The sequence below is a fragment of the Pygocentrus nattereri genome, chromosome 24 (genome assembly GCF_015220715.1).
Source record: "Pygocentrus nattereri isolate fPygNat1 chromosome 24, fPygNat1.pri, whole genome shotgun sequence".
Lineage (NCBI taxonomy): Eukaryota > Metazoa > Chordata > Actinopteri > Characiformes > Serrasalmidae > Pygocentrus > Pygocentrus nattereri.
In genome coordinates this window covers 17413142-17435876 of record NC_051234.1, presented here as the reverse complement: position 1 = coordinate 17435876, position 22735 = coordinate 17413142, and the positions used below count along the sequence as shown (strand labels likewise).

The window sequence follows — 22735 nt, the reverse complement described above, 5'->3', positions numbered from 1 at the left end:
ATCAACCCAGAACACCATTAGCAACTGAAAACCACCAGGACACTTTTAATGGGTTCTATGGCTTTTTTTCAAAAGGTAGGTACATTAAATGTATTTGGCCGTGTTATAGACTAGAAATGGATTAAGCGATATCTCTAAGGACAGAATTGTCTCAGAAATTGATTGCCGCAATCAGATTTGCAATATCTCTTGTGGTTCAAAAGTTATCAACACAAAGTTGCAACAACAAATGGCGACGTTGCGTGTGATGCACAGCTATTTGACATGTTCAGTGTGCTGTCCCTGGTGCTGAACACAGAGCTGAAGGTGCAGGATCCAATCGTTATCAACCTGTGTGTGTGAGGGAGTGAGATGATTTGGGTTAGCTGTGTGTGTGTGTGTGTGTGTGTATGTATGTGTATATATATATATATATATATATATATATATATATATATATATATATATATATATATATATATAATAGAGGAATTGTGTTCAAATTGTAAAAAAACATTGTTCCACTTGTGTGTACGTATTTTATGTTTATATATCCATCCATCCATCCATTTTCTAAGCCGCTTCTCCGTCAGGGTCGCAGGGGATGCTGGAGCCTATCCCAGCAGTCTTCGGGCGGAAGGCAGGATACACCCTGGACGGGTCGCCAGTCCATCGCAGGGCAGACAGACAGACACAGACAGTCACTCACACACTCACACCTAGGGGCAATTCAGCATGTCCAATTGGCCTGACTGCATGTCTTTGAACTGTGGGAGGAACCCGGAGGAAACCCACGCAGACACGGGGAGAACATGCAAACTCCACACAGAGAGGACCCTGGCCGCCCGGCCGGGGAATCGAACCCAGGCTCTCCTCACTGTGAGGCGATAGCGCTACCCACCATGCCACCGTGCCGCCTATTTTTTTATATATAAATATAAATATAAAAATTAAAATACGTACACACAAGTGAAACAATGGTTATAACAATTTATCTGAAATAAGAAATTAGGTGACATTTAAGGTAACTTCAGACTATCTTCCCAGTTCCACTTCCGCATGCCTGAGCAGCATGTAATGCCTTTTTTGCACTTTGCTTCAAACCATTGTCTGATGCATAAAATGAGAGACAGGTCATTCACACTGGTGATTGGCCAGTGCAAGTTTTGTTTGACAGTCATCTGTTATATGATTGGCTGATGCAAGAAATGATTGACAGTGTCTCTGCCAGAATGTTACGCCCACTGGTTCTCCAAGCTGCAGACATACATACCTGGATTTCTAGAGATGCCCTATTGGAACCCACTACAATCGATATTGGCAGGTTTTTGTTTAAAACAGTGGAGCTCTTTATTAGATGAATGTTATTTGAATGGAAATTGAACATTTTTCAAATGCTATTTTGCCCCGTTAATGGAAAAATAATACTGTGTGTATCAGTGGTTCTCGGGCCAGTCCATAGGGACCTAAGCTACTTCACTGTTATGAAAGAGAGCGACCTTGGTGTGAAGCATGTGGGTGTGGATTTGGAACTTGCTGCTCACTCATGCATCTGTGGAAGTCTGAAGTTTCTCCACAAGGGAGTGCTATTAGCAAGCTTTACTCTCTTTTACAAAGAAGAATCTGTCTTGAGCCCACACCAGCAGGAGCAAGCACATGTATGTGCAGCTTTTTGAATGCAAAGCAAGATGATCTTATTACTGTATAATGCTATTTTAAAAGACTTTTATTTTTGGTGCAATATAATAAAAAAAAACCCTAACTTTTTAACAGGAAAACAGAACTACTGATGATCACGACAGTGATGTGCTCAGTCACTGAATAACAACTTCCTGTGAAACAGTTCATTCATTTAATAAGTTTGCAGTGCTGTTTGTTGTATGTCTTCTTGACTGCTGCCTCTAGTTTGTAGAGTTCTTTTAAAATCTTTATTGTCACATGCATATGACCATTAGAGGGCTAAAGTTTCATGCTAATTCTGAGCTGAAAATCTGCTGAAAAACTGTCAGCGCTGGCTCTGTAAGTTTAGTCCTTCCCACCTAATATTATGTGACATTTATTTTTATTTCTGGAGTCATCTTACAGTAAACGGTCTGCAGATAGTCACAACGGTTCAGTTTGTTTTGAAAAGCCTAAGCTGCAGTGGCCAGAGCTCTAATTTTGGATAATCATGGTGTTTGACAGCTGGATGCTGTAATGTAATTTCATGGCCGTGATGTCCGCTGGCAGGGCGCTGACAGAGTCTTTTGCTAACGTAAGGCCCCTATGCTTACAGAGGCTCCTCAAACCCTTCTCTTCTTGCTGTCTCGTCCAATTATGTGGCCCACTGGAGAATAAGCAGTGCTCCTAATCAGGTAATGCAGGATTTGCAGACAGTGGCCTGTGTGCTAGACCTGTTCTCTACCATGGAAAATGCTTCCGAGAGGAACTGGGGGAACCTTTTCCCTTCGTTCAGTCCCTGAAGACCTGTCCAGCAGGATACCAGGCCAGAATTTCCTCCCTATATTTGACATAAATACTAAAAATATTGCAATACCGAAGAGGCTAAAGAACACAAAGCTCCTTCAGTTAGCTTGGCCGACATGGCAGTGATCCAGAGTGTCGGCTTGGGCTTCCATCTGGAAGGACACGTTGGGGTGGGGGAAGAGTGAGACATGTGGAAGTTCTTCTGCACGAGTGGAGATGAAATGCTGATATACGTGGTTTATTAGACAGGAAATTAGTCCGGAGTAACTGTAAACCTGTGTTTTGGAGGATTTTCCAATGTTCAGACTGTATTACATAATAAGGGATTGCTTCTCTTCTGTGATCTTTACTTCAAATCTTACACTCTCTTATTTGACTTAATTTGTTGAACTCCCCGTTTTATTGTAAAGACCATTGAGTGGTTACATGTGTTGACTGTTTTATGTATAATAATAATATTATTATTATTATTATTATTATTATTATTATTATTATTATTATTATTATTATCATCAATTGGTGGTTGGGCTTTCTGATGATTATATTAGTAATCAAGTAATTATTAATCTTTTTGTATTAATAATTGTGTAATTCCTAGACTTGTTACACACGGAAAATACTCAGTGTTGTTCTCGTTATCATTATTATTGTTGAAATTAAATTGATCACCTTTATAATAGTAGTATTATCATTAATAATGATAATAATAATAATAATAATAATAATAATAATAATAATAATAATAATAAATTATTGACTCTCACTATTGATTATATTTGTAATCAAGGTGCTACAGGTTCTGTTTAAAAGAACCACGTTGGAGAACCAGCGTCCCTCTCTGAACAGAATGTGTTCTAGTAAGTAGTTCATTGGCTTGCTGTGCTGTGTTTAAATTAATTGATTTCCGTCAAACAAACTTGTGACGTCTCTATTTCCTTCGTGTGTTTGTTTGTTTGTTTGTAGCACTACAGCAGCTTTAAGTGTTGCTTTTAAGTGTTGTTTTTCCCCCTTATTCTTCAGCGTGTCAGTCAGCCGAGTATATACAGCAGAAAGTGTTTCCTTGTTTGGACATACAGTCACAAGATCAGAGTTATGTAAGAATTTAAACTGGCGCATACACTCTAATGAAGATCAGTCATAACTTAAAGCCTCTCACTTATGCAAATAGACATTACAGTTGAGATTTGTTGGTGGTGGTGGTGGTACTACTGCTAATACTGTTTTTACATGTATTAATGTTAACAATAATAATGGTTTTAGTATCGATAAATAAACAAATGCATATGCTATGGCTCTAGATGAACTCTTTACTTCTGCATTACTTCTTAGCTGCATTAGCTTTATAGGTCCTGTGCTAAAACTAAAGAAGCTCACTTCAGACAGCAAACATGAGTTGCAGTATGTTTGCAGTATGTTTGCAGTATGTTTGCAGTATGTTTGCAGTATACTGGATTTGGGATTAACTATCATTATAAGCACACTATGCTGAGTGTTCATGTTGAGCTGCAGTGTTGTTGGCTAGGTATCATGCCTCTATCTCAGGTGAGTAAGTACAGAACGTGTTCAAGCCGAGGTGTAATTGAGCAGTTTGATGCCTCCTGATTAGCTTGTTGGTTCAGCATACCTAATTAATCTGTTTTTGTTTGTATTTATTAATTAGTCTGGTTGTGAAGCACTGCCTGTATATCACTGCCTCTCTCTTTGGTTGTGACCATACTGCTCTGAGTTGCTAATTTAATCTAAAGGTGAGTAGGTCAGTGGTGGAAAAAAAACAGAAGGTCGTACTGGTGTTGAACTTCACTGACGGGCTCCTTATGGTCAATACGGAAGGAGAAAAGAAATCTGTGTCTGATCTTCAGCCCCATAGAGGTGTGATTAACTGGTGTTGGCCTTCAGTGGCAATCTGACACACACAGGGAGAGAGAGTTGGAGGGATTAGTGGTGTCCTGTCTCTGGTCTGTTGAGTGAGTTTATCTGAAGATCTGAAAGCTGCTGAACCTGTGAAACGTGTTGGTTTGTATACATGATAGTTTATATAACTTTACTGAATGAGACTGAGGCCAATGCAGGGAAAGTGTAAGTCATGTATTGACGGTTGATTTCTTAAACTCAACATAAGGCAATTGTTTCCTAATATAAAATGAGGGCGTCACATACATTTTTATTTATCGTCAGTGCACTTTGTCATGCCGTGGCATGTTCAGAAAGTTTGGACATGTTTTTGCTGTTATAAAAAGAGTATAAAAACAGGCTAAACTTTCAAAACTTTTCAAAGTTTAAATTATGCTGCTATAATTTTGTACTGATTGCAGTAGTTTTGTATTGCACTGGTTGTGTTGCTGTTGTGCTGATTTTGTCACGTTTTTACACTCTAATGGGATAAATAGGTACAACAAAAACTGCCAAATGCTTAAGATTAGGTTTCTTTTCATTTGTTGTGAACGGACAATAGTGAGCGTTACAGTTTATTCCACATAGTGTCTTCTAGTCCCCCCTGAGGTAGTTGGTACAGCCAGTAGTGTGGATTATTTGTAGTCATGTTAACTTGTGCGGAGAAAGTTTAACTTAACTTGTGATTTTGTTCATAGGAGCAGAGGAAACAGCTTTGTGCTGGATTTCTTCACAGATGCAAAAATATTGCAAGCTGTGGCTCGGGATAAGTCTCGTTTCATTCATTTAATTTCAGCTTGTGTGTGGGGTCCTCTCTCTCACTCTCTCTCTCTCACTCTCTCTCTCTCACTCTCTCTCTCTCACTCTCTCTCTCTCACTCTCTCTCTCTCTCACTCACTCTCTCACTCACTCTCTCACTCACACTCTCTCTCACACTCTCTCTCACACTCTCTCTCTCTCTCACACACTCTCTCACACACTCTCTCTCACACTCTCTCACTCTCTCTCACTCTCTCTCTCTCACTCACTCACTCACTCACTCACTCACTCACTCACTCACTCACTCACTCACTCACTCACTCACTCACTCACTCACTCACTCTCTCTCTCTCTCTCTCTCTCTCTCTCTCTCTCTCTCTCTCTCTCTCTCTCTCTCTCTCTCTCTCTCTCTCTCTCTCTCTCTCTCTCTCTCTCTCCTGGCTCTCTTTATTTACCTCGATAGCTGCCTTCCTCACCTCTTGCTTACTGTTCAAACACACAGAAGTTTTGAAGCTGCTGTGGTTAGGCCTGTCACGATAACAACATTTTCACAAACGATAATATTGTCATTTTAAAGTGCCATTATAGAATTTTTTTTCTTGCCTCTGGGCTCCCCAAAGGAGCTTTAAGACAATGTGCCACAATAATAATAATATAGTAGCATAATAATACAATTACACCATGTTAACCTGAAATGAGCTTTTGTATTATTAAGAACAGACATTTGGCTTCCAATATGAAAATATTTTAATATCCCAAATACAAACCGGATTCCAAAAAAGTTGGGACACTAAACAAATTGTGAATAAAAACTGAATGCAATGATGTCAATATTTTATTCGTAATAGAACATAGATGAAAGATCAAAAGTTTAATCTGAGTAAATTGAGTATGAGCACTGAGTACTGAGTATGTTGAATCAAAATTTCACAGTGTCAACAAATCCCAAAAAAGTTGGGACAAGTAGCAAGAAGTGGCTGGAAAAAGGAAATTGAGCATATAACGAACAGCTGGAAGACCAATTAACACTAATTAGCTCAATTGACAAAATGATTGGGTATAAAAAGAGCTTCTCAGAGTGTCAGTGTCTCTCAGAAGTCAAGATGGTAAGAGGATCACCAATTCCACCATTGTTGTGCAGAAAGATGTGCAGCAATACCAGAATGGTGTTACCCAGCGTAAAATAGCAAAGACTTTTAAGTTATCATCATCATCATCAACCGTGCATAACATCATCAAAAGATTCAGAGAATCTGGAACAATCGCTGTGCGTAAGGGTCAAGGCCGTAAAACTGTACTGGATGCTCGTGATCTCCGGGCCCTTAAACGTCACTGCACCTCAAACAGGAATGCCACTGTCAAGGAAATAACAGAATGGGCTCAGGAATACTTCCAGAAAGCATTGTCAGTGAACACAATCCACCGTGCCATCCGCCATTGCCAGCTGAAACTCTACAGTGCAAAGAGGAAGCCATTTCTAAGCAAGCTCCACAAGTTGTTATCAACGCTCCGTTCAGAATCCTGCGTCACTGATGGTATGGGGTTGCATGACTGCTTGTGGCATGGGCAGCTTGCATGTCTGGAAAGGCACCATTAATGCTGAGAACTATGTTCAGGTTCTAGAACAACATATGCTCCCATCTAGATGTCATCTCTTTCAGGGAAGACCCTGCATTTTTCAACAAGATAATGCCAGACCACATTCTGCAGCAATCACAACATCATGGCTACGTAGGAGAAGGATCCGGGTACTGAAACGGCCAGCCTGCAGTCCAGATCTTTCACCTATAGAGAACATTTGGCGCATCATAAAGAGGAAGGTGCGACAAAGAAGGCCCAAGACGATTGAACAGTTAGAGGCCTGTATTAGACTTGAATGGGAGAGCATTCCTATTTCTAAACTTGAGAAACTGGTCTCCTCTGTCCCCAGACGTCTGTTGAGTGTTGTAAGAAGAAGGGGGGATGCCACACAGTGGTGAAAATGGCCTTGTCCCAACTTTTTTGGGATTTGTTGACGCCATGAAATTTTGAAACAACATATTTTTCCCTTAAATTGATACATTCTCTCAGTTTAAACTTTTGATCTGTGATTTGTGTTTTATTTTGAATAAAATATTGACATTTGCCATCTCCACATTATTGCATTCAGTTTTTATTTACAATTTGTTTAGTGTCCCAACTTTTTTGGAATCCGGTTTGTAAATAAAACAAATGAAATACAACCACACTTGGGCTCTGTGGATTCTGAGAAAATTGCACAAAATATTAAACAGACCTTTTATAACAAAAACTCTTTAACAAAAAGTGCAAAAGAATGGCATTGCAACATTAAGTAACAACATAAATATTAAAGTAACATTTATATTAATTCAACTTTTTAAAACTCTGAACATAACACAAAGGTACTTGGAGTCTCTCTTATCTGATCATATATGTATATGCTATAAATCACAGTGATACGAATCACAAATTCACAAAAAGTTTATAAAGGTTTGCTTTTCGACCGTATTTAACGGCAGTATCTCTTTGGCTATATAGCGAGTTACACTATCTGTGAGTGTGCGCCATTTTGCGCTATCGCGTTTGTATTTACACTGCCGAGCAAAGGCATCCGTAATAGCCACCACACGGGAAGACCCCTCTCCAGCTCGGGAAGACCCCTCTCCAGCTGAAGGTTTCTGGGTGGAACACGTGCTTGTAAAATTTGGTTCCTCATTATGTTCATTGATCTTCATATATAGAGCATATTCTCCATATGACCGCTTGCAACAAACCGTAACGTCCAGACCATGAGGGTTTGGGAATGAATAGATGTACCGTCAAACCTCTATAATGTACTGAACTGTTTGCAGAGCTTTTGTACTGATTTGTGCGTCTAATATATTGTCCGGATTGTTATGGTGCTTATGTACAGAGTGTGGTACTAATGTACTCTACTGATTGTGTTGCTTATGTACTGGTTTTGTTGCTGTTGTACTAATTCTGATACAAATGTATTGATTGTGAACTGATTTGCTGACTATGCTGCTGATGTTCTGGTTGTGGTACTAATGTCCTGATTTTGGTGTTAATTCATATAGCATATCATCATGAAGCCTCCAAACCTGATATCTAAATGTCATACTGTGGGTGTAAGACTGATATTGATGAGTTCTAGCCAGCAGGTTTAACTAATACTTTTGTAGATGGGGAAATGTTGGAGTTTGTGTGGCATTGTCCTTATTTGTGTATAATTGTGTGAAGGACATTCCTGAAGCCAAGGAGAGCTTTAAAGGGGTGGAACCGTGTTATAGCAGTGGATTGAAAAATGATTCTCCAAAATAAGATTCCTTGTTTTCTCATATAAATAGGAAAAGTTAAAGCAGCAGGTGTCTAGAAACTGCTGGAGGGAACATACTGGTTTTTTTTTTTTTTTTTTCCCTTGAAAAATGCTCAGAATCTAAGCAACCTGCTCTGTATTTTGTCACTGTGCGAATGATCATCTGATAGTCGAATGGATGTTCTTTTCATGCAGTATTAGTAATTAGCAGCTGTGTTTTTGTTTATTTAAGCAAAAATCAATATCTCTGGTTGTCCTGCGTCCTCGGATGTAACATTATGTTGAGCAACTTGCTTATTTTCATACTTTCTTCTCTCTTCACTTCATAAAGCCCTTCGTCATCATAAACACTGACCTTTCAGTGTCCTTTCGGTTTTAGGCCTGTTCCTACTGAGTAATTCTGAGCAGTGCTTTAGAGTCTTTCGAGCTGTTCAGCCTTTGCTTTCCTACACAGGCTGCTGTCTGACTTCCTGCAGCTTTTCAAGGGCTGATAAAATGGAAAACCAAAGTTTAATGTATGTAAACATGTTCGTTTCAAAATGCACTGTTTGCCCCCCGGTACGTCCATATGTGGAAACTAACGTGTGAGTCACTGTGAGGCCCCACCATGCAATACTATTATGATATGATTCTATTGTGATTTTTAAAGATTATGCTATTTAACTACTTATAATGACAGCACAGAAACACAGGAAGCTTGTTCTCACCAGAAAGTATTTCTCAGCACTATTTCATGTATGAACAGAACGGTGCAATGTGGTGATGAATTTAATAATAATAATACTTCAAAAATCACAGAATGTAGCTCTATAAAAATGTTATTTTGTTGTTTTGTGACCTCACAAACACATTTACCTATGTTTTACTATTCAGTGTACAGCAGCTCAACCCCACCTTCTCACACTGAAGTTATGAGAGAGTTTCAGCCTAAACTGCTTTGTAAATGAGGCACAATACAAGGAAGGTAATCAGAACACAACCTATTTACATGCATCAGTCTTAAAGGCACAGTAACATAAATCTAGTGAGCTAAGGGCTAAAGATATCACACAAGTATTACAAAATAAAAAGAATTAGAAAAGAGAAATATACTGTTCGGGCCCTTTTTGTTCATTATAGAGAGTTTGGATCTTTTTCTCTCTGTTGGCCAGCTCAGATACTGCTGCCACTGCTGCCACTGCTGCCACTGCTGCTTTTTTGGAAGCTAATTCTGGAATGGGAGATGATTTAAGCCTCCTTTTTTTTTCTTTTTTTTTTTTTTTTGCTAATTACTTTCAGAACGTAATTAAAAAGGCGTACTTCATGTTACTGTCTAATAAGCCTGATCTGACTCCCTGGTGGACGAGCGGGCCCTGAAGACGTGTAGGACACGATTAAATTCATTGCCAACCTGAGAATGATTGTCATCTTCTCCTCCTGTGTTTTTTCTTCTTCTTCTTTTTTCCCCTGTTTTAATAACGAACTAATTTTCTTCCTAATAGCTCAGGGATGAGTGTCCTGCTGCTGCCGTTTGAGGGGGTTTCGTGTCGACATTTCAGCTTGTTTCACTTTGTCACTTCGCTGGCTGGCTGTGTGCGTGTGTGTGTGTGTGTGTGTGTGTGTGTGTGTGCGTGTGTGTGTGTGTGTGCGTGTGTGTGTGTGTGTGTGTGTGTGCGTGTGTGTGCGTGTGTGTGTGTGTGTGCGTGTGTGTGTGTGTGTGTGTGTGTGTGTGTGTGTGTGTGTGTGTGCGTGTGTGTGTGTGGGTTTTTTTTTTTTTTTTTTTTTCTCTCAAGGCAAACGGCTCCACTGAAACTGAGTGTTATTGACAGTTAAAGGGATGATATAAATGTAATGGTAGTATTGCAGTATGGCTATTAGTTCGCATTATATGTTAAAACCACATTAGTGAATTAATGACGTGAATGTTGATTTGCCCATGTCATGGAAAAGTAAAGTCATATGTAACATTGTTTCAAAACAGTCACTCCTCTGTCCATTCAGTCTACAGATGGAAACTAAACTGCCAAAACAGTCTGTTTTCATTTCAGTGGTACTGTGACGTCACAAGAACCAACTCCTGTATGTGTTGACCTATTCAGCCTACAGCAGTTTAGCCCCAGAGATCATTTACATATAGTAATCTTAAAAGGAGGAAGAAAAAAACCATTTGTTGCACATGATACCCCACAAACATTTTAAGAAACATAAACAAATAAATAAATAAATTCCAGAAAATGCATAATATGGCCCTTTAGGTTATTCTGAATTATTTTGAATTGCGACTAGGCCTGTCACAATTATGCCTTTTCACCTAAATGCAGTTATTTAAGCTGACTGCAATATTTTCCACAAGTGTTCATTTTCACGGTCATGTTATGCTGCAACATACAGAATGTGAATTGGCTTGAGTCAAATAAATGTGTATATAAAAAAGCAGTTAAAGTATTCACACCAGGACACATCAGGGAACATTGGGGACAAGAAATTGTAAATCACATTTAATTACGTGACAGTTAATCATCAGAAACTTTCATGAACGACCCCGATTACAAGAAAATCCTGATTCATCCTGACACCCATAGAAACGCTCTTAGAGTTGTAATTGGTGAGGATGTTTACACGGTAAACAAATACAGTGGTTGGTCAGGGTGCTCATTCGAATATCACAGCCCTCTGCAGTATTGGCGCTGCAAAGCCTAATATCACGTTAATGATGAACGTATGAGATGGCGCACTCAATGCTTCATATGAACTGTGAGGACAGTCATTCAGCTGTCAGTGAAACGTTAAGTTGTGTATGAATTTACACAGACATGTGGCAAAACAAGAAGTTCTCAAACATCCAGATATCTAATTGTTCCAGTGGGTGTTAAACCCACGCAAGTTATGAACATTTTGAGGCTGATGCAGATATCAAGGGCCTTAAAATTCCAAGTAGCGATATCAGCTGATATAATTATATATTTGTTAGCTTTTTTTTTTGGTTTACTGAATTACATGATCATTAGTTCTCAACTATCACCTTCCCAATCATTTAAAAGTCAGCGGTGTCAGGTCGGAGTTTCTCGGCCCATGTCACGGCTTTATGTATTAACATCACACGCGCAGCCTAAAAAAAAAAAAAGGTCTTTCTCAGTGTTTAGATCTCAAATGCGAATTCAGCATCAAATTGATGACAGTAGTAGATAATTAACTCACGTCTTCGGAAGACACGTCCTTCGCCAAGTTTTGACTGAGTTCTCCTTGAGTACTCTTTCAAAGTGCTCGCAAACCTCGGATTTATCCACTCACGGGAGGCTTGCAGCCACAGACCGAGTGTTTTTGCTAGTATTTCACACGCAGCAGTGAAGCTTCTGAAGATTCTATGCTTGATTCTGTGTAAATGCAGACATTTGTGTATACGCAGAGTAATGAAGTGTAGCGTTTTATATCAGCAAATGGAGCAAACAAGGTAACCTCCAAAATTAGCCAAACTCAATGCTTTTTACTTACACGAAATAAACAAGAACAAAAAGATTATTAAATTGTTAATTGTGGTTATTATACCAGTTCCAGCTAGAACCACAAGTTTCAGTTGGTTTTGGTCCGTTCTTGTTTCTGAACATGCAGGGGGAAAACACATTTTATAGCCCAAATGCTTCTTTATTAAACCCTGCAAAGAAATGGAAGGTGTGACTGGTAAATTTTCATGATAATATGACAGCCTATTACCACATCAGGTCACAAAGTTATTGACCTGGGAAAATTTACTTTAAAAAGCTTTCTGGTTTTCTAACATGTTAAAAGTTTTAGGATTAGTCCAAAATCCTGTGGTATCAGTGTAGCACTATCTGCTTTATCCACCCAGACTAAGTTCTTTGCTGTTGTGCTTTTAAATAAAAAAACTGCCTCTTAGAAGATTTAGGCTTAAAACAGTGGCCCAATCACAAGCCAGAAAACCTGCAGAGGGTAAACAAATGCACATGCTTTCTTCATAATTCACACAGCAGAATGGATGACACAACACTTATTCTGTGTAATATCTGTAGTATTTTGTTGCAGTCAGTGAATTTCCGGTATAGGTCTGTTGAACAGTTCTGTAGGGCAGCATTGTGTGTGAACTGTAGTCACGCTGCTGCATTACTCATGTCATGCAGAGGTCAGTTTGGGGGGGAGGAGGCCTGTTTGACTTGCAGGATGGAGTGGTGTTGGAGCATTTTCTGCTCAACACCACACATATACTCTGGCGTGCACTTGAGTCCATCCCACTAAGAAGGTTATGAATACAAGACATTGTTTTGAAATGGTTCTTAGAAAATTTTGGTCTAGCTCATATCTTTAAAACTCATTCATGGTGAAAGGATACATGCAGGGTGTTGTGAGGCAAAATAGTGCCCCAAGAAAAATTTATTTTCAAGTTTTTTACTATTTTACCATCAACAACGTTACATCAACTCAGAAGATGCATGTAGGTTTACTGGTGGTTTTGGATAGTAAATAAAATGGCTATATTTGTGTTGGAGGCCTCATGACTCCATGATGGACTCATGGATCGTAGTTGTAGAGTCTAGACAATGAACTATTTCACATCAAACCCATCTGAATGACTTGGTTTCAAATCCCAGCCACTTTACTGTGGAGGATTTTTGGAAAATGGGTCAAATTATCCTTGAAGGGCTGCTGGTTTAAATGATGCAATGCCTGAATATAACCAGTAACATTATGCTGGTTTTAGAATTGAAAACACTGTAAATGTGTAATTCTTGATTGTCCTCCCTGAACAAATCTGATTGGTATTCTCAAAGGCATTGCTGCTGTTTTTAGCTTCTGTTTGTACATGCAATATCTGCTATGGTTATGGTTCTCTAGTAGAAACTGCATTGAGTTGTATTTGAAACTGACTTCCCCTAAACACTGAAGTGGTCAGCTGTTTCAGGCCACTCTTGATTTGCAGTAGAGGTGCAGCAGTGTGATGGTCAGCATTCATTTTGGAGACTAACGCTGTTTTAATACCTAGTCAGTATCATAGTTTGGGTTTTTGTGATATTGTATCTTTTTTTTTTATTGGGTTAAGTTGGTTTCGAACTGCTTTGGGTAAAGTGCACCAAATTACTAGCATTGGTGCTTGTTTATTGGTCAGCGATAAAAGCCCTCTGTTACTCTCACATGCACCACTATTTGGGGTAAAAAATCCAAATGCTTAATGTCTATATGGATATGAACAATACCAAAGCAATACTAATGAATCTTGCTTGATATCCATGATCCATGTGCAAAAATCAAATGCAATGCTTTTGCTTATTATTTTATCACTCTGCCATTCTTAGGAGCAGCTCTTGCTGCATGGAAAATAGAAGCGTCTGTGAAGTCGCACTTTAAAACGGGTGGCTTGTGGAGACAGTACAGCACTGACATGCTGTGAGAAGAGGAAAGCATTCTGCATCCTTCTGATGTTGAATTTCCTCATTTGGTGTGGATAATCACAGAAGTAGGTTCCCACCAGCAGCAGAATGAAGCAGGGTTCACTTCTTGGTGGACTGAGACCAATGATTTTTCCCAGGCCATGATTTAATTGTTTAGTATGGACCTGAGTACAGATTGAGTTTTCACACCTGTGAAAACAAAATGAGCTGAAGAGTAATGCCACATCAGATAATATAGGTGTGAAAGTGCTTTTTAATCAAATTAATGTGTGTCCACCTTCATCTTGAGACCACAGTTTTCCACACCTGCTCCAGATTATCTCCTCTCTAAGGACCAGGGTGGATCTCCAGGTCCAGGATTAACCACTGATCAATCAAAAGCAATTCTTTGCCTAGAAGTCAGATTCTGCTTGTTTCCTCCCTTACCTTCTCCGACAATGCAGCCTGGATTATGAATCATACCCTTAGTTATTAACCACAAGTTATTAAGCCGGCAAAAAAGAAAGCTGGAAATGTGGCGCATGGGCCCTGTTTATTAAAAAAAAAAAGTTTTGAACCTTCTAAATCATGCTGTTCTGTGTTCTATCTGGTCTTGTCAGTTTTATTCATGCCTTGTTTCATCCGTCTTGTGATATTAGAGCAGTGGTCACCCACTTCATCTACTTTCCAGCAGAGTTTCGTTCCAGCCTGCATCAAAAATGCTGCCTCCTCTGTACCTAACACTAATCATTTGATCCAGCCAACCAAGGACTTCTGAGGAAGTTAATTAGCTGGAACAGGTGTGGCAGATAGTGGTTGGACCAGACTCTGCATGGAAAGTAGATCTGCAGCACCTGGATTGGTGACCACTGTATTAGAGCAGTAAGCCATTAGATTCCCTGTGTTATCCTGGTTTTGCACGACTCAAAGCAGGGTTAAATCTCTATAAATGCCTTGAGTGGCTTACTGCTTTGACAGAGCTTTAAATCCTTGGTACGTAATACATAATCTAACTTATGTGTGCATTAAAATGTGCATATGTTCTCACAGCAGGTAAAAGTGGCCTAAATCTTATCTTTTTCTTCATATATGACGTGTGATATTTTCAATTCCAATTTGAGACCCATCGATATGTACTGAAATCCAATGTGTATCTGATATGCAGTGGTGTGACTCCATCTGAACTGCTAGATCAGAATTCATGCAACTTATGTAGCAGTCCATCTCCACATTCATCATTTCTCACTGCTGAGATGGCATTTGGGGTGATGTATCTGTACAACCAAAATTAGGAGACCCTTATCCAAACCCCTTTGTGTTGAGAGAGATTTTGAAAGAAATTGCAGAAAGCAGCTATAGGAGAACCAGACTGCAGTGTCTTAAACCCAAGTCTTAAACCCAAATTTAAAGAAAGTTGCTGTGGCAAAATAATGTGCCCTTTTTACAGCGAGCTTAAACGTGGAACTTCTTATTAGCATCTGTGATGCTGGTGAAGATGGAACAGAAAGCTCAAGAGGTTGTTGCCGACTCCTTGTTAATTGCTTATTTCTAGATGAGTGTGCCACGTGAAGCATTGTTCTTTTGCGCGTGTGGGTCAGTTTAGGAGCGTGATCTGTTCACACCAATGTTGCATATAGGTCCCATTTAAAAGATATTGTGAGCAGCCCAACAATAAAATTTAATTTGTTGACCAAATCAGATTTGGGCCTCTTTTACCTGCTGCGTCAATGCGGCCTAAATTGATTACTTTGTAATGACTTCAAGCAAGCTTCAGCCTTGTGTTAAAACACAAATGATCTGTTCAGTAACGGATTCAGAGCTTATTCAGGGGCGGTTCATTCTGTCCTTTTTCTGTATTGTAGTCAGTGTGTATGACCTGCTCGGGGGTCTCAGCCTGCTTATTTTGTGCCCTTCAGAGTTCGGACGACAAGGTTCTTGGTCTAACAAACCGTACTAAAGCTATGTTTGTTTTACAGGCCTCATTGCTCAATTCTGATTTTTTTTTTTTTTTTTTTTTTTTTGTTCTGTTCTGATCTTTCTAACTTGGTGGCTCACATTCGTGTAGGAGAGTGATTAAAATCTGTCATTAATGTGAACCTGTGAAGTGAAATGACCCCATATTTATTGCTCATATTTGGCCTTCACTGAACGTAATACTGTTTTCTGATGGTACAGTAATAATATTGGTTCCTATAAATCAACACTAATGGTTTCCTAAATAATTGCAACTGAATGGGGTTCTGGGTTTGGAGCCGGCTAGGTGTGATTAGGTGGAATATCTGCATTTCCAGACCGATCTGGGAACACTCTGTCTCTCCGTGTGGTCTGCTGATATAACACAGCTCCAGCTGGTTCAGGCTGACGGGTCTGCATGAGAAAGTAAAGTGTGTGATGCTATAGGGCAGCCTATAGATCCTTATATGGTGAACTAGTAGAATCTCCTCTTTGCCCGTTCAGCTCCAGCTCCACTTCAAAGCTTAATGGTTGTGTGTGATTCTTTTTAGTATAGTGTGTAATGCTTTATACCTGTAGCTTCCATCTCCCTTTTATGATTTGTCTTCATTTTCTCCCCCCTGCTGCTAATGCTGCCTCAAGTAACTAAAATAACTAAAATGATGAGAGCAGCTCAGAGTTCAGTGAAATACTGTAGGTAATTTATCCTGTAAATTTCTCAGAGAAGCAACCAGCTCACAAACCAGCAACATGGCTGTTCCAGAAGGAAGTGAAATCACAGAGTAGCACATTTAAAAGAGGAAATTGCTCCAGAACAGCATGCACAGTTAATCATGTCGTGATAGGGCTTTAGGCTGGTTTTACGCAGTGAAACTTTGATACATGGTGTGAGTTGCATCCAACGTAATTTCCGTGCAACTTGACAGGTCAGTGAAGCAGTTAAAAATGAAAGTTGCATGTGACACATTTCATTGCTACACTGGTTAGCCAAATTCCTGATGTGTTTGTGTTAGTGTTTTGATGGACTGTTTAATGAAATTTGTTTCAGATAGTTGAGACGCTTGTGGCTAAGTTTCAAGCCAGTTGCAGAACATACATTTTTCAACTTGAGTGAAATTTTACAGGTTTTTGAATTTAACTGTTTATGTGCCCTCAGTGAACTGTGCGTTGCTGGTTTTGTTGAACAGCTGTTTGTAAACAGCTGGCTTTAGATTCAGAAGCCCACAGGACTTCAGTAGTGTAACACAGTCTCAATCCATATGTGCCCACTAAACATACAGATGTCGTTCAAATGTGGTTTATAGTTTCAGTTTTGCGCTCTTTCCTGTTTATTTCTGACACTCAGGCTGTGCATCACTGACAGTAAACTCCTCACCCTGGGCCAATATAAATAACAGTCCAATTTGCACCGTTTTATGACCTTATTGCAGTGGGTGGAAATGTTGTACCACCAAAAAAAAAGACATGAGCGGAAAGAAAATGAAATATAGGATGTTTAGACATTTGAACTATTCCTGAAGGTATTGATTTATTTTTCATGTTTCCAATATTCTTCCCCACATCCTCCACAGAATGATAAACATTTGTAGATGTGTTCTCTCCCTACAGGGTGTGTTAGCTTATTTTCACATACAAAATCAATAAAACATGATCAGTGTGCTAAAACTTTTGCATATGACTGCATATGTTGCATTACATCAATTTAATTTTTTTGTTCTTTTTAGTGAAACTTAATTGAAGTACTTGAACAATTAATTCACTTTTTTGGGTAGTAGTTATTTTACTGTAGTATTAATTATTAGAGTGATTCTATGTTAAATAAATTGATCCAGGAGCAAAAAAGTCCATCATTGGTAAATCCATGCACTTTATGAATGCCAGCTTTAGATCTTCAGATTGAGACTCAAACAAGCCAGTGTTGGACTCCTGCATGCTCTCTGAAACATCCAGATCATTGACGAATTCTGACATATGTCTCTGTTCTTTTTTGCAGACAGTGAAGCTTATGATGCCTGAAGGTTCTCTCTGGTTGCTCTGCTACAGGAATGGCCTGAGGCTGCATCTCCACTGAAGCAGAGGTGAGCTCAACATGAGGGTTAAACAAGGATTAAGTACACAACTTGTTATCATAGAGATGTTTTTCTGCTCCTGTTGCTGACTTCTTCTTAGGCTCCTAGTCTGTTTGCTCGAGTTTGCTGCAGAGTTTGGGGATTTTGTGACGCGTCTTTCATTTGGCTCATTCATTTTTGCCCTGCAACACCAATTTGTACATATAAATGTTGTTTGATTGGTGAAAAACGTGGGGGAGATGGAAGCACTCTGTTACTTGTCCTGCCTCTGAAAATCCTCATGACGATTTCGGTGGTTGTGAGTCGTGATTTGTGTAAGTGGTTTTGGTTCTAAATAAGATGGAGGTGCTGGTTTGATTTTGTTTATCGGAGGATGTGCATTAGATGGGTTTTTATCATGATTGAATCATTACAAATTCAATTTTAATTTTGTAGGTGAGGACAAAAATATTCTTTACTCTTAGTGTGGATTAATGTAAAGAAATTAGACTCCAAACAATTTTGGAACGTTTACACTAACACAGGGTGGGAGTAACTAATCAGAAATCTCACATTCTGTTGAAAATACTGGTTCCTGTTAAGGGTTTGTTCCTTTGGGTTTAGGCAGTGTCTGATTCTGCTGCCACTGTTATACCACACCTGCGATAGTCTACTGCCTCTGCTTTGCTCCCACTATTTTATTGCACCTGCTGTGGTCTGCTACCTTTTATATATTCTGCTGCCATCAAGGAGTGAAATGAGTCGCAAATTTACCTCAGAAGACGTGGAGTTATATATTCCCTGTTTGAGTGGAGCGACTGGTGATGTGTTCTCCTTTGACCAAGTATGAGTGATGAGATAAGTGGCGTAACTGTACTGGCCAGCGAAATCACTTCTATCTTAACATCCTAACAAGCTTTATCAGCGTTAAATCACATCATCATCTCACACATAAAGCTCTGTTACAGCGCTTGACCAGTCGTATTTTAGCATTAGTGCATTCTCAAGCAACGGAAGTGAAAGCACTGATTTAAACTAAAGTGAACTGAGGATGCTGTATGTGTGGCACTAGAGAGTGGGAGAACGCTAGTTTCGCTGGCTAGCTGTTTTTAGGCTCTGTCAAGTTAAGTTATGTGATACTTTTTTGATCCCACAACCGGGGAAATATCACCTCTGCATTTAACCCATCCGTGAAGTGAAACACCACCCACACACTAGGGGGTGGTGAGCACACTTGCCCGGAGCGGTGGGCAGCCCCATCCACGGCACCCGGGGAGCAGTTGGGGGTTAGGTGTCTTGCTCAAGGACAACCCAGTCATCGACTGTCAGCCCCAGGGATCGAACCAGCAACCTTTCAGTCACAGGGCCAGATCCCTAACCTCCAGTCCACGACTGCCCCAAAGATTTTACTGTAGATCACACAAGACGAAAAAAAGCAGTTTGTTTAAACCTGTTTCACTTTTACCTAAAAGTGGGGCATTGTTTGTCAAGCGACCTTGGGTTTGTGAAAGGTGCTATATAGATATAATTTTTTATAATAATAATAATAATATCATTGTTGATAATATTATTATTATTATTATTATTATTATTATTATTATTATTATTATTATTATTATTAAGTGTGAGAGAATCACATTGCAGTTAATGCTTTTACATGACAAGTGTCAGATATGTTATAGTTCACCCCTCAAACTACTATGATAGCTAGAGTAGAAGAATCCAGTCGTCTGCTAGCTGGTGTCTGATATGTAATCAGCTCTGACATGGATGTGGTAGGAGTGATGGCAGTAAGGCAGTATGATCCATCACTGACATACCGAGCCAGCTAATGTTTGCTGTTTGTATTAAGCTGGCGTTTTTGACAAACCAGATAGTCTTTCTTAAATTATAATTATTAACAAAATTGCAGCTGTGCTTTTCCAGCTGGTAAAAACAGCTCACCAGAAACCATCTCCCACTGTCCCAGGACAGATTTGTGAAATGTTTCACTGTTTGGTGAAATGTTCTAACCATAAAGGATTAGAACATCAATAAACCCCCCCAGGAATAAAAATCAGCCTTTAAAACAAATCCAATAAAAGTCAATTGTTTTTTTTCTTTTATTAATTGATATTAAGTTTGTTGTTGTGCTGCAATTTTTTTGTCATATATCCCAGCCCTAAAAAGTGATTTAAAATGCTGTTTTCTGTCCTGGTCAGCACAGCTGCATTCAACTACTTTCATCAGTAAATCGATAGTAAAACCATTGGCGGTGTGGCAAAAAATGGTATCTTGGCAAGTAAAATTATCTTAAATGTGTATAATATATATCAAGATGTTTTATAGCTTAAGATTTTTTTTTTTTTTAATTTGACAATTTTTTTCTGAAGTCACTGTCAAGTAAAATTCCTATATTGGCAGATAATTTTGCTTGTTTTCTTAAATATCTTTGCTTGTTGAAATGACTAATAAAAATATAGTAAAAAAAAAAAGTCCAGAATAAAGAAAATAAAGAGCTAGAACTATACACATTTAAATAGTTGGTACTTCAAGGGTTCTTTAGTAAAGGCAGTGGTTCTATGTAGAACCATTTCATGCTTTCATGCGGATTTAAGCTTGACTGTGTGTAGGCCAGTTCTGAACACCAAAGCAGTCTAATATTGTTTTTACACTTTTTTTTTTTATTTTTTTTTTTTAAACGATTACCTTGAATTTAGGATATTTTTCAGTATGTAAAGTGTATATACACAGGGTGGGTCATTTATATGGATACACCCATATAAAATGGGAATGGTTGGTGATATTATCTTCCTGTTTGGGGCACATTAGTATATGGGAGGGGGAAAACTTTTCAAGATGGGTGATGACCATGGCGGCCATTTTGAAGTCGGCCATTTTGGATCCAACTTTAGTTTTTTCAATGGGAAGAGGGTCATGTGACACATCAAACTTATTGTGAACTTCACAAGAAAAACAATGGTGTGGTTTTAAGGTAACTTTATTCTTTCATGAGTTATTTACAAGTTTCTGACCACTTATAAAATGTGTTGAAAGTGCTGCCCATTGTGTTGGAATGTCAATGCAACCCTCTTCTCCCACTCTTCACACACTGATAGCAACACCGCAGAAGAAATGCTAGCACAGGCTTCCAGTATCCGTAGTTTCAGTTGCTGCACATCTCATATCTTCACAGCATAGACAATTGCCTTCAGATGATCCCAAAGATAAAAGTCTAAGGGGGCAGAACAGGAGACCTTGGGGCCATTCAGCTGGCCCACGACGACCAATCCACTTTCCAGGAAACTGTTCATCTAGGAATGCTCGGACCTGACACCCATAATGTGGTGGTGCAGCATCTTGCTGGAAAAATTCAGGGAACGTGCCAGCTTCCAAATTGGATTGGTCATTGTGGGCCAGTTGAATGGCCCCCAAGGTCTCCCAATCTGATCCCCTTAGACTTTTATCTTTGGGGTCATCTGAAGGCAATTGTCTATGCTGTGAAGATACGAGATTAAACCCCACCATTAAAACGCCTTCCTGTCTGCCAGCTTCAGCTTCGTGCCTCAAACCATGTGGAGTTGTTCACTAATCTCTAATAGACTTGATGACGCTGTGTGATGCACTGTTAACAAGGATTAAAATACATAAGCATAGCATAAACAGTAGTAGCCTGAGCTGAACCCTGACTTTTCTCTGTCCTTTTGACCTTTTTTGTTGCTGAGCTTTTCCTTCAACTTGACTGATGTTTTCGTTTGTAAACTACACTTCTGCTTTGTGCTGTGCTGTGGGAATCAGTGAAGTTCTCTGGCTATCATGGTAATAATCCGGCGTGTTTTAGAAAGCCCGCGCTGTGCTGTGCAGAGAAATTAATGAAAGTGTGAGCTGGCGTGGTTTTTGTGGGATGTCTGACGTTGTTTCCTGACGAGGTTCGACTCAGAGAAAGTCACTTTTTTTTCCCCCCTCTCTCTGTCTGTCTTGTTTACATCTCAAGGCTGTGTGCTTCTCTTAGACTCTTCTTTAGGCACGTTGAGCAATTTCATACTCTCTTCTTGGTGGTAATTGTGTCCTGTGACAGTTGCCAACAAAAACAGAAAGCAGCGAGTGCTTTTGTGTTGGGGGGTACGCACCACCTGCTCTGCCTCTTTCTGCCTTTCTGCCATTGTGTCCGTCATGTGACTGAAGAGCAGGCTATTATCTTGGTCGAAAGGAGAACGCTCTCTCTGAGTGGAGCGTCAGAAGCTGGAGGAATGTTCGAGTGCTGTCTGTGAGAGGAGGGGGGCGCAGGGCGTGAGTGGTGGGGGAGGTGCCGCTGTAGCCGCTCAGATGAGATTTGCATGGGTAGTTTGTCAGCCGTCATTAGCAGCAGATGAGGGAGAGGATAAAGCCTGTTTGCACACGGACTCCACAGTCTTTATGCTGCTATATGCTACAACCTTTATTTTACTATGGTGTGCTTTATAGCCTTTTTCTACTATATTCTACACCCTTTTGCTTTACTGCCTTCTACAGCCGTTATTAATACACCACTGCTTTAACTCTCCTGTACTCTACAGCAGGGTTTGTCAGCATGTGGTCTATGGACCACCAGTGGGCCTCAAAGCACCCTGTAGTTGTTTGCGAGCCTGAACTCTGGGGAGACGGGTTTGTAGTGGGCCGGTAGTGTCACTTTGTCATTAAAAAAAATGTTTCTCAGGGCGCTATCACACCTGCCTTGTTGGGCTTGTTGGGTGCGGATCTATCAGACGTTTTGAAATCTGTGACCAATCCACCCATATTAGGGTCTGAAACAGACAGCAATAAAGCAACCTATGATAAAACGAGGAAAGCCATCAACAGACCTTGCGTTCCTCTTTTAGCAGCATGTCAGCGCTGTATGATCAGCATAATCGGCATGTTCTGATGTCTCACTCTTTACACACACTCATTTGCTCTCGTGTCTGCACCACAACCTGCTGTAAAGTAATAGTGAAGATATACGT

The 22735-nt window shown here is 39.7% G+C and overlaps 1 protein-coding gene across 3 annotated transcripts in view; it reads left to right on the top strand.

The window, feature by feature from the left end:
* The window catches only part of ncoa2 (nuclear receptor coactivator 2), a 111769-nt gene that overhangs the window by 12068 nt on the left and 76966 nt on the right, over positions 1 to 22735 (top strand). For all 3 annotated transcript variants that reach the window (XM_017696203.2, XM_017696201.2, XM_017696202.2), the window contains one exon: positions 17720 to 17804. The gene's annotated coding sequence lies outside the window, so the exon portion shown is untranslated. The remainder of the gene's footprint in view (positions 1 to 17719; positions 17805 to 22735) is intronic.